Source organism: Arachis stenosperma, chromosome 6, assembly GCF_014773155.1.
Source record: "Arachis stenosperma cultivar V10309 chromosome 6, arast.V10309.gnm1.PFL2, whole genome shotgun sequence".
Lineage (NCBI taxonomy): Eukaryota > Viridiplantae > Streptophyta > Magnoliopsida > Fabales > Fabaceae > Arachis > Arachis stenosperma.
Genome location: NC_080382.1, coordinates 30455436 through 30467900, shown reverse-complemented (window position 1 = coordinate 30467900; position 12465 = coordinate 30455436).

Genomic DNA, 12465 nt, shown 5'->3' with positions numbered 1-12465 from the left:
TCCTAATCCTAATCCTAGAGAGAAGAGAGAGCTTCTCTCTCTAGAAACTAACTCTAACTACTAAACTAAGCTAAACTAAACTAATGGTAACTAACTTGTGTTTTCCTCTTCACTCCTTGGGTTAAATAGCATCAGAAATGAGTTGGATTGGGCCCACAAGGCTTTAGAATTCGCTGGCCACGTTTTGCTTTAAGTGAACCAGGTGGCAGCAACGGCACGTGCGCGTAACATGCGCGTACGCGTCACCATGCGCGGTTCAACCATAGCAAGTCTTATATCGTTTCGAAGCCCCAGATGTTAGCTTTCTAACCCAACTGAAACCACATCATTTGGACCTCTGTAGCTCAAGTTATGGTTGTTTAAGTGCGAAGAGGTCGGCTTGACAGCTTTCCGGTTCTTTCATTTCTTCATGAGTTCTCCAACTTTTCATGCTTTCTTTCTTCATTCTCTTGATCCAATCTTTGCCTCCTAAACCTTAAATCACTTAACAAGCATATCAAAGCATCTAATGGAATCAAGGTGAATTAAATTTATTTATTTATTTTAAGACCTAAAAAGCATGTTTTCACTCTTAAGCACAATTAAAGGAGAATATACAAAACCATGCTAATTCATTGGGTAAATGTGAGAAAAGGTCTACAAAATACTCTAAATTCAATACAAGATAAACCGTCAAATTGGGGTTTATCAGTAACATAGGAACTAAACCAAACCAACATTGCTTCCATAGCACATGAGTACTTTGACAACTTATTCACATCCATTTATCCTAGAAGTGCAGAAGATGAATTGGAAGGTTTAGATCATAAAGTTTAGGGGTATTCATGGATCATATTTGATATGCAGATTCATGTTATTATCCACATCCAATTCACATGATCATCGAATCCAATCTGATCCACACTCAAATAGGACTAGATCATGGATTTCACATATGTATCTCCAGATCCACAAGATGAATAAATATATTATGTTATGTTAAAGTATTTTTTTATTTGATTTAGTTTCCAATTTTGTGTTCACTTTTGGAATGTTGGCACATTAAAATTTGTATAATTATTTATTTGATATTTCGTTCTATTGTTTATATATAATTAAGTCAATTGTTAATTTTAATTTCACCCTTATTATTAATTTATTGACAATTAACTATTAGTCAATATTTTATTTTCAATTATGTCTTTAATTATCTTCATAAAAAAATCTTCAACTCTAATTTCACAACAAGAAAAATGTTGAATATCATTGGATTTAGTGTCGAACATTAGCAGCGGATTTACCGACAATTTACCGGCGGATTTGACAATAAATTTGTCAGATAAAAAAATTACCGTCAGATTCGGTTTTTCGACGGTAAATTTACCGTCAATAATTGGAGGCAGAAAAAGGAAAAATGGCGCGATCATTACCGTCGGATATCTACCAGTAATTCGAATTAGTGCAACACTGTGCTTTGGTCATTCGTAAAGCATTACCGTCGGATTTATTCGCTGGTAAATCTGACGGTAATCTTGCCCTAAATTCGAACCGCGAATCCTCTCCCCCCTTATTTCCGAGCTACTTTCTCTCTCTCTCTCTCTCCCCCCCACAAACCACCTCCGGCATCCCCTCTACTAGTGTCGGCCACCACCAACAACGTTTAAAAACTACATGGACTCCTTGCGTTGCATTAGTCGCTCTGCCGTTGTTGCCGCCGCCACTGCTGCACAGTTGTCGCCGCTGCTCCCTGTGTCGCCGGAGCTGCCTCTTTCCTCCCTCCAGGTATATTATCCTCCTCCTTCTTAATATTATTTTTTAAATTTATTTAAAAAATTCTAATAATGCAGCCATGCCGGTTGGTCACCGCCAATACCACTTTGCTGTCTGTGCTGCCACCACTTTGCCGGAGCTACATCCTTCCTACCTCCAGGTTATGTTGTCTCCTCCTTCTTTCTATTATTTTTTTTCAGATTTAGTTTATGTATTAGTTTAGATTTAGGGTTTTTAATTCTTTTTTTATTTAGGTTTTTTTAATTCATTTTTTATTATTCTATGCTTGAAATTTTGTTTATAATTCTGATTTTGAATTTTATTTTGATGATTTTGTATTTATTATTATAATTTATGTTTATTGTTTTGATATCATGCAAAATGAAAGTGATTGTTTCTGTATTGTTAAGGATTTATTACTTGAGTTTGCATTAGAAATGTTGCTGATGTATTGAATGTTTGAAAAATACAAGTCAGTTTGGGGATTTTGAGAATTCTTACTAGGGTTGAGATTGGTGTGGTTGGTTTCTTTGTGTAATTAAATTTTCAATTTGAAAATGATGAGGATCGTATAAGGAAAAGTTAGAAATGCCATTAGTTTGAAAATATATGTCTTCTTTTTAGTGTTTTACTCAGGGTTGTTTTAGGTATAAAGGGAATACAAGCACATAAACCTGATCAGTTTCTAATATAAAATTTTATGCTTTGGAAGGGTAACTTATCATTCTAAGTGTTATTCAACTAATTTTGATCTTTAATCTTCTAGTTTATATACAAAACACTATAGATTTCATACAAGAGAGCAGTTTAGAAGAGAATACGAAACTCCCAAGTATAAAGAACATGAAAAATCTTGCTTCGAATTTAACAAACTTTTAACATGTTTTAAAAATCAAAATAAACCATAATCTGCAATAAAGATAAACCTACTGAAATTGTCAATAACACCATCAATTCTAGTTTCTAAAAGAATTGGACTTTCGAATTGCAATGATGTGAATTAACTAAAACTTTTCCATCCAAACAATGAAAATGCATTAAATAAACTGTATCACGTGCATTGCATTCTACATGTTTCATTCAATCAACAATGCAAGATCAATAGAAACAAGCAATCATAAAATTTTGAGAACATTACATACTTACATACCCTTCTCTTGTTTGCATTAGCGATTTCCTTAGCTGTTTATTCCCAACTGACTGGGCAGTGTGAGCAAGGTCCTAGCAAACATTAGCATGATTATGTGACTGTCACAACAAATTGGTCTAGTCTCTAACAACATTCTTTTGTTACTAAATTTCATAAACTCCTTTATATTTTTCCTATTGACACATTTACTGCCTCTAGTTAAATTTCTTTATGTTCTAGTTATTTAAGTTTGACTAATTTTTCTCGTGTTTAACATATATATTTTTGTCATATGAATAGATACTTGATAAGAAGAATACAAAGCAATATCAATATCCTACTTACTATAGGTAATATGCATGAATTACGTTTGTATTTTATCATTAAACATTTTACTCTCAAGTTTCAAAGTCAGTTGTTTAATATGCATGAATTATATATTAATTTTTAAATAATTTTTTTTAAAATTTAAAATTTAAGTTTTTTGTTGGATTTATCATCAGTTAAATCCACTGGTAGTTATTAATTTAATTATTAATTAATAATATATTACCGTCGAATTTACCAGAGAAAAAATCTGATGGTAAAAATTACTAGCGAAAAATATTTTGAGGGTAATTAGCGGCAGATGAAAAAGTCTGCCAGTAAATAATTACCAGCGAAATTTATACCGTCGAATTTATTTTGATGGTAATTCCGACGGTAAACATATTACCAGCGAATTTTTTTGGTAAATCCACTGGTAAATCTGACAGTACTCAGCATTTTTCTTGTAGTATTTTAATCTCAAACCTCACCCACTTTTAACCCTAAATCCCACCACCTTTAACTATTGCCAACACCTCTCATCTTTCCTACCACTACTGCCATTGCCCCACAGTTCAATTGTCATTACTCTCGCAACAACAATCACACCTTTCCCTTCTCGCTCCTCGCCACCGCCATCATCCCTCACTCACCATAGCTAACCAACATAATAGAACAACAACAAGAACAACAACAATAGATGAGAAAGGGAAAGAGCATAGGAAGAATAAGACATCAATGACAGATGAAGAAAGGAGGAAGAGAATAGGAAGACAACAATAGAGGCAAAGGTGGTGATGCAACGACGGGCCAATGATGCAGAAGCAAAGACAGAGCCCCAAGGCAAATTTGGAAGGCCATATAAAGGCGAATTGGCAATGTAAAGGCAAATACGGCACCGTGAGTCAATCCAGAAAGGGCATAAAAGTGGCGGTTGAGGTGGTAGCTCAAGGGAAAAGGCATGAGGAGGAGGAAGCAAAGGCAAGAGCAGTGGTGGTGGCGTGCAGAGGCAATAACAGTAACGGTGGCAGGTACTGGTGTCAATTGATCCCAAGACCCTAAGGCTGGCTCTAAATCCTTCAAAATAATTTCATCCCAAAGCCCTAAAAATTACAAAAGCACATTTTGTAAGCCTTGACCTTAATTAAGCCCCCCAAAAAATTTTGAAACAAGGCTGGCCTTACGAGCCCTAAAAGCCCTAAAATGAAATTGGTGATTTCCTCCTCCTTGAGACCCTGACGAGTGACGACAAAATCTGCATTAAAACCTGCTGAAGACGAATTCAATTCTCTCCTCTTCCCTGAAGCGGTGCTCCTCTTCCTCCCTAATGCCGTGACACAGTGCTCTTCCTCTTGCCTGATGCAGTGCTCCTCCTCCTCCCTGATGTGGTGCTACTCTTCCTTCCTGATGCCGTGACGCGGTTCTCCTCTTCCTCCCTGACCAATGCTCCTTTCTCTCCCTGGCCCCGTGACATGGTGCTCGTCCTCCTATCAGTGATTCATCTTGTTTCTGCTTCAGAGAGTGTGTTTCTACTTCAGAGCCTCAGAGGTGACTTTCTTCTTCTTCTCTCCTCCCCCTCTTAGAGTTACTTCCTTCCAATTTGCTTATTTTTGCTTGATTTTAAAATGGAATTTTTCAAATTAAATTATACTAATTTAATTGATTCATTAATTTTCATCCATTTTATCAATTGCTTATAATTCAATTATTTTATGTGAAAACAATCTGCTTGATTAATCTTAATAGTGTCTGACTATTTATAATTTAGATTAATTATGTTTTTTCTAACTTGATTGTTATTAAGTGATTAATTAATCTTAATGGTTCTTGATTAATCATATTTACGTGATCTGGGTCATTGAGTTTTGCATCCTTTTGTGATCTCTTCAATCTGCAAGTTTTACTCCATACAATCCAAAATAGTAGGAAAAAAATTATGTATTTGTGTTAGTTATCAACAACTACAGATGTGTTTTTATTTTTATGTTCTTCATTTTTCTTGTTGAAATACATTCTGAGATGTTTTCAAACTCACTTTTTACCAACCAAAATCATGTAACAACACTCCTTGTCTCATTTTAATAACCTGAGCGAGACAACTTAAGATCATTCTGAATTTTGAGATCTTTGTATTTCTGCCATTCAACCTTTTAGCATCTACAAAATAGTAAAATGTCTTGTGATATTTTCATATTTTCTATAACGAATCAAACTAATGTATTATAGTTAGATGAATGTAGTTCCTAGATCGATTCCTATTACACGACCCTTATGTTTTTTTGCCATTCTTCAATTCTTCTTTGTCAAATGCAATGTATAAATGAAATATGAATATGCTAAATAAACTCTTTACTATGTAATATGTATTTTATGACTATGACTATACTTGCATTGTGAGCTTACCAAACTTATCCATTGGTGTAAAAGTTTATTATTCTTTAAAGCTTAACAATTAATATCCCCTGAAACGAGTGTCAACTTTTGTGCTATAAGAGAATTAAAGTTTGGACCTAAGTTTTTCTTTAGCAATCTAAACAAGTCCATGCCTATGATCTGCAATAATTAATCGTATTAGTTGGAAATGTATTTGTGTTAGTTATTACTTGATATGTCAAATTTTGGTTGATTAAACTAAAATTCAAGCTAGGGTGCTAGTTGTATGTGGGTCTAGTTAATCTCCACCAAGTTTGAAGACAATCTAATTAGTGTATGTGTAGCTAAAAGGATTAGCGTAGTAGCACTGTAGCAGTTGCATATGCATATCTAGATAAGATGAATAATTAATATAACTCAATGAATATTGTCGTTATTATTGCTGTAGAATTTTAATACATATTATTTGGATACGATTAGGAAATTTATAAACATGGATGCTGAAATTGTTTCTGAGATTCCTGTTCAAGTTTCTAGTAGTGTTGATTCTAGCAAAAAATCTAGTATTTGGAGGTTTTTTAAGAAGATTGAAAAAGACAGAGATGATGTTGAAAGGGCTGCATGCAACTTTTGTAATCATAAATACAAAATTGAAAAGAATCCGAAAACTAAGAATAGTTACGAAACTTCTCATTTGAATCATCGTATAGTTTTTTGTAAATTCATACCCCTCGGGATTAGAAATGATAATGATATAGAGGGTCTTTCAAACAAAATTGACCAGAATATTCATCAGAAAAAACTCTCTCAGGCTATAGTAAAACATGATCTTGCGTTTAACGTTGTTAAATACGAGGGTATTAGAGATTGGATTAATTACATTTGTCCAACGATTGTAATGTCTTCTAAAAACACTTTAGTACCAGACCTTAAAATGTTGAGTAATCTTAAAATAATTTACTCAACAGAGAATGAGAAATTAAAGCAGAAGATATCTAGGATACCTAATAGAATTTGTTTGACATCTGATGTGTGGACAACATCTACCACTGAAGGATATATTTGTCTGACAGCTCATTTTATTGATGAGAATTGGTGATTAGTGAGTAAGATGTTGAATTTTTGTCGAATAATTCCTCCCCACACTGGGACTAATTTGGAAGTAGTCTTATTTACTCTTTGAAGCAGTGGGGTATTGATAAGAAAGTATTTTCTATTACTTTAGATAATACTGCAAATGCAGCATGCAAAATATCTTAAAATCTCATCTTTTACGTAAGCAGAATAGTTTGCTTTGCAATGGAGAATATTTTCATGTACGTTGCTTTACTCATATTTTAAATTTGATTATGCAAGAAGGGTTAAAGGTGGCTGCTGAAGTTTTATTTAAAATCAGAGAGTGTGAAATATGTGAAAGCTTTAAATGGGAGAATGGTGAAATTTAAAGATTGTGTGCAGCAAATAGAAATTGAAGAAGGTGTTGGTATAAAATCAGATATTCCAACTCGATAGAACTCTACATATATGATGTTGGAAAGTGTAATTAGATTTGAAAAAGCGTTTGACATCCTTAATATTGTAGATGGAGCTTATAAACATTGTCCGACAAATAAAGAATGAAGCTTAGTGAAAAAAATGTGTGAATTTTTAAAGCTATTTTATGAAACTACAAACCTCATTTTGGGTTCATTATATCCAACATCAAATTTGTATTTTATGCAAGTTTAGAAAATTGAATGCCTTTTGAAAGACAATCAAATTTGTGATGATGCTATTTATTATGAACATAACTATAAGAATGAAGGTGAAGTTTGATAAATATTGGAAGGATTATAGCACCGTCTTAGTTTTTGAGACAATTCTTGATCCTCGATCAAAGTTAAAGTTCTTGAAGTTTTGTTATAAAAAATTAGATCCTTCAACCTTTGAATTGAAGAAAAATAAAATATTGGAGAAATTTAAGAGGTTGTACGGATATTATATAAATATTTTTAGTGGTTCAATAATTTTTCAAAATAGTAACTAATCTCCTAAGTCGCCTGAAGAAGGAAGACTTACACAAAAAAGGAAAATGGTAATGAAGATATTTAATTCTTATCTAGTATTATTTTTCTCCTATTATGTTTATTCATTACTTAAATAATCTTTATACTACATCTTTTAGGAGTTTAGAGAATTTGACTGTGAAACTCAAATTTCTACGATAAAGATGAATTAGAGATTTATCTAAAGGAAGGTTTGATTCACACCAATGAAGATGATTTGAAGTATGATGTGCTGAATTTTTGGAAAACTAATGAGGATAAGTTTTTCACTATGTTAATTATGGCCGGAGATATTTTAAGTATTCCCATCATTACGGTAACATATGACTTTGCATTTAGGCTGGGTTTGGTAAAGCTTTTTCAAGAGGTGCTTGTGCTTTTAAAAAGCACAAGCACCTCATTTTGCGTTTAGTAAATTAAAAAGCCCAAGTGCTTGTGCTTGCGGCTTTTAAAAGTTAGGGGTGCTTTTGAAAGCACGTAGGAGGGAGCTTTTCAAAGCTGGCTTGTGCTTACCAAATTTTATTCATTTTCCCGCACATATTTTCCGCTATTATATTGCCATTGAAATTCTCATATATTTCTAACTTCTCATCCTAAACTTCACAAATTCTAACACAATATTCGTATATTTTTTATTTTTCAACCTAATCTTCATAAATTTCAACACAAATACATCTCTATCATATATTAGGTTTGAACTTCTATCTATTTATCTTTTTTTTTGCGTTATTTTTGTATTTTTTCCAGTAAATCTATTATATTTTTTGTTTTTTTCTATTCTTTGAAATGGGAAGAGTTGACCTGATTTTCAGTAGTTTATTTGAGATATGTGTCTTATTTTTTATGATCTGTAAAGGTGAGCCAATATATATAGGTGGGTAATGGACGTATCCAATACTAACATTAGATTACATACAAATTTTATTATTGACTAAAGATAACTCTATTTATATTAGTATAGAGAGTAAATCAAGTAAATATATAAATTATTAGTTTCTAAAATTTGAGTTAGTATCAAAATAAAGTTTTAATTGATTCAATTAGATCTCCAAAATTTGATTCATGAATCATATTATCAGTTTATTGTTTCTCGTGGTTTTTTTTCAGGTAATGTTAATTAATTATCCTATTATTCTTTTGTTTTTATAATATATCTGGTTATGTGTTATTATTGCCTACTAGAATAGAATAATATTGTATGTTTATTAGTCTTATTAATTGATAATAATAGTTTATGAAATTTATTATTGTGTAACACATAACAAGTTTTTAGGTATACTTGACTTAAAAAATCATGATTCACTTTATTTTCAATCTTTCAATTTTTGTATGAACTTGTGGAATAATTTTTGTTATCATATGATAAGTTTTGATGGATACAACAATGAATTTGATCACACCTGAAGAGAAAAATGATGAAAAAGAAATTGCACAATGGAACAAAAATCTAGTAGATATCTTTTGTGCTTTATGTGTGAAAAGTACTGAAGTTGGTAGCAAACCGGGTACACATTTTGATACCAAAGGTTGAAAATAATTGATAGCTGAATTCACAAAAGCTATGGAAAAAGAATATAATAGAAACAATTGAGAAACAAATAGGATCAGTTGAAAGTAAATTGAAAGAATTGGAAACAATTGAAAGGAAACGGGACTGGACTTGGATGGGATTATGCTAAAAAGACAATTGATGCAAGTGAAGAGTGGTGGGCTAAAAAATTAGCGGTTAGTATTCTTAAGCTTAATTTGGTAAGTATAGTAGCATACATATTAATATATATAACTATTACTAAGTATTAATATTTTATGTAGGTTATTCCAAAGGATAAAAAATTTAGAAAAGAAGAAATTTATCCAGATTTTGAGGCAACATTAGATAGGATGTTTCAAAGGACAGCTGCAACAGGAGAAAATACTTGGACTTTATCTTCCGGAATAGTTCCTTCTTCAATTGAGAAAGATACACAACCTGAAGATAGTGAGGATTCTAATATAGAGCCTGAGTCTAGTGTTATAAACATTAAAAGAAAAAGGGAAATTTTCACTAATGCTAATACTAACAAGAAAGCAAAAAAAGTTGGAGGTGCTCAGAAATTGTCACACCAAATTGATAGACTTTGTGAGACTGTGAAACGTAGGAACTCCAATAAAAATGATACTTTGAAACCTAGTATAACTCAAGCAATAGAAGAACTAGATACTATACCAGATATAGATCCACTTGGACAAATTTATATGTTTGCAACTCGACTCTTCTTGGATAAAGATAAAAAAGAGCTGTTCGTTGCCTTAAAGCATAAAGAAGTCAAACTTGCGTGGTTAATGAATGAAAAAAATGTCCAAGAAGAGAAGGAGAATTTGTTTACAAAGCTTTTTTAAAAAAATTTTTACATTCATTTTATAGACCATGAGTTGTGTCTGCTGTTTACATTTATTTGCTTGGATCTTTTTTATTATATTTGATCTTTTTTATTGTAAATAAAAATTACAGTACTTTCATTTCTTGATATATTATTCTACTTTTTTTTTTAATTCTTGTGTTCTTTCTTTTAATATAATTATTATACAGTGCATTGGAATATGAAAATTGATTATGATGAAGAGAAAGAGGAAGAATTTGATCGAATTTTAACTTCCACAGCATGTTTGGTCTTACAATATTATGATAAGTATATCTATAAAAGACCATGCATGACTTCTACACAAACAGAAAACAAATGGCTTAAAGAGATATTAGAAGGGAATAATAGTTGTTGTTGCAGCATGTTTAGGATGAAAAAAGATGTTTTCAAAAGACTATGCTATGATTTGGAAACAAACTATGATTTATGTGCCTCAAGGAGAATAAGTGCTACAGAAATGCTAGCAATGTTCCTATTTGTACTAGGAGGTGGAAACTCAAATAAGTCAACTAAGGAGCGGTTTCAACATTCCGGTGAAACAATAAGTCGAAAATTTGAAGAAGTGCTACAAGATGTGTGCAAAATGGCCATAGACATCATACAACCAAAGGATCGTGATTTTAAAGAAGTGCCTATAAAATTAAGGAATGATGATAGATATTGGCCTCATTTTAAGGTAATTTATATATTATTTATTTTAAAAAATATTATAAATAATTACAAAAAAAATTATTATCTTTCATTGTATGTGTTGGTATTAAATTTGCTTTATAGTATTTGTAAAATTGATGTTCTAATCATGTTAATCATAGGATGCAATTGGTGCTATAGATGGAACTCATGTGCCAGTAATTATGTCTATTGAAGACCAAATTCGATTTATTGGTAGAAAGGGAATTCCAACCTAAAATGTTATGGCTGCATGTAATTTTGATATGGAATTTACTTTTGCTTTAGCCAGTTGAGAAGGGATAGCTCATGACCCAAGAGTATTTTTATATGCAATTGGTACATCTGAGTTGAACTTTCCAAAACCTCCACCAGGTAATACTTGATTATCTTTAAGATTAAATTATATACTCCATATATAGATTTAATTTCTTATCATGTTTTCTTTCATCTAATAATATACAGGTAAATACTATTTAGTAGATGCAAGTTATCCAGAAAAGATAGGTTATCTAGGACCATACAAAGGAGCAACATATCATTTGCAGAATTTCGTCGTGTTAATGGACCTTCTGGATACTACGAAATATATAACTATGTTCATTCTTCACTTAGAAGCGTGATAGAACGTACATTTGGAGTTTGGAAAAAGAGATGAAAAATTTTACGAGATATGCCTAGTTTTAGCTATAAAAAACAAATTCAAATTGTTATTGCAACAATAGCTCTGTATAACTACATTAGATGTTATTCTACAAGTGATCGTAAATTTAAAAAATATGACCAGATGGACGTTGAGCTTGAAGAAGAAGATGGATATGGCGATGAAGGTGAAGCAAATAGAGTTGAAAAGTTAGAGATGAGTTTCTTGGAACTATGGATATGGCGATGAAGGTGAAGCAAATGGAGTTGAAAAAGTTAGAGATGAGTTTCTAGATGGTTCGAAATAATGTAGCATCAAGTTTGATTGCTGGAAAAAATTAGGTTATAATGATTTAGGTAATTTAGTATTTTTAGTGATGATGTTTAAGATAAATAAATTTTTATGATACTTATATAAAATTTTAAAGTTAAAAAATAAAAGAGTTTATTTTTATATTTATGTTTATTATGAATTTTTTATTTTAACATTATTTTATTTTAAAATATTTTATGAAATTTTAAAGAATTTGAAAAAAAAAATATTTTTCGTTATAAACATGTTTATTATAATTTTTTCAACTTCTAAAAGCTGTTTTACCAAACATAATTATGGTGCTTGTACTTATTAAAAGTCATTTTTAATTTGATTTTAACAAACGTAAGTGCTGCAGCTTTTAAAAAGCTGTCTTTTAAAAGACAGCTTTCATAAACTACTTTCAAAAAGTAAAAGCTTTACCAAACCAAATCTTAGTATTGGTGGACGCATTTTAACAAAATATAAAAATTTCACTCTTCATGAGCATGTCCAAATGCTTATTTGTACAAAAGGTTGGTTATGTGGATTTGTTCATGATGGTAAAAATTTGTGGTTTTTTTTTTTCAAATAACGTTTTACATTGAGTTTCTAATTAATTGGTTGATTTTAGATGATGACATTGATAAAATTGATGAAGAAAGTGTCAACAGAATCGATGTATTCCCCTTAACATTTATGATTTTAGATGATGAATTTTTGTGTAAACTTTATTTTGATTTTCTACTAGAAACATTATTGATGGAGAATACTAAGGAGAAAGGTGATGAAATAATTAATACCATGTTTAATTTTTTAATATATATAATTAAAAGTTGGATTTAATATAAACAATGC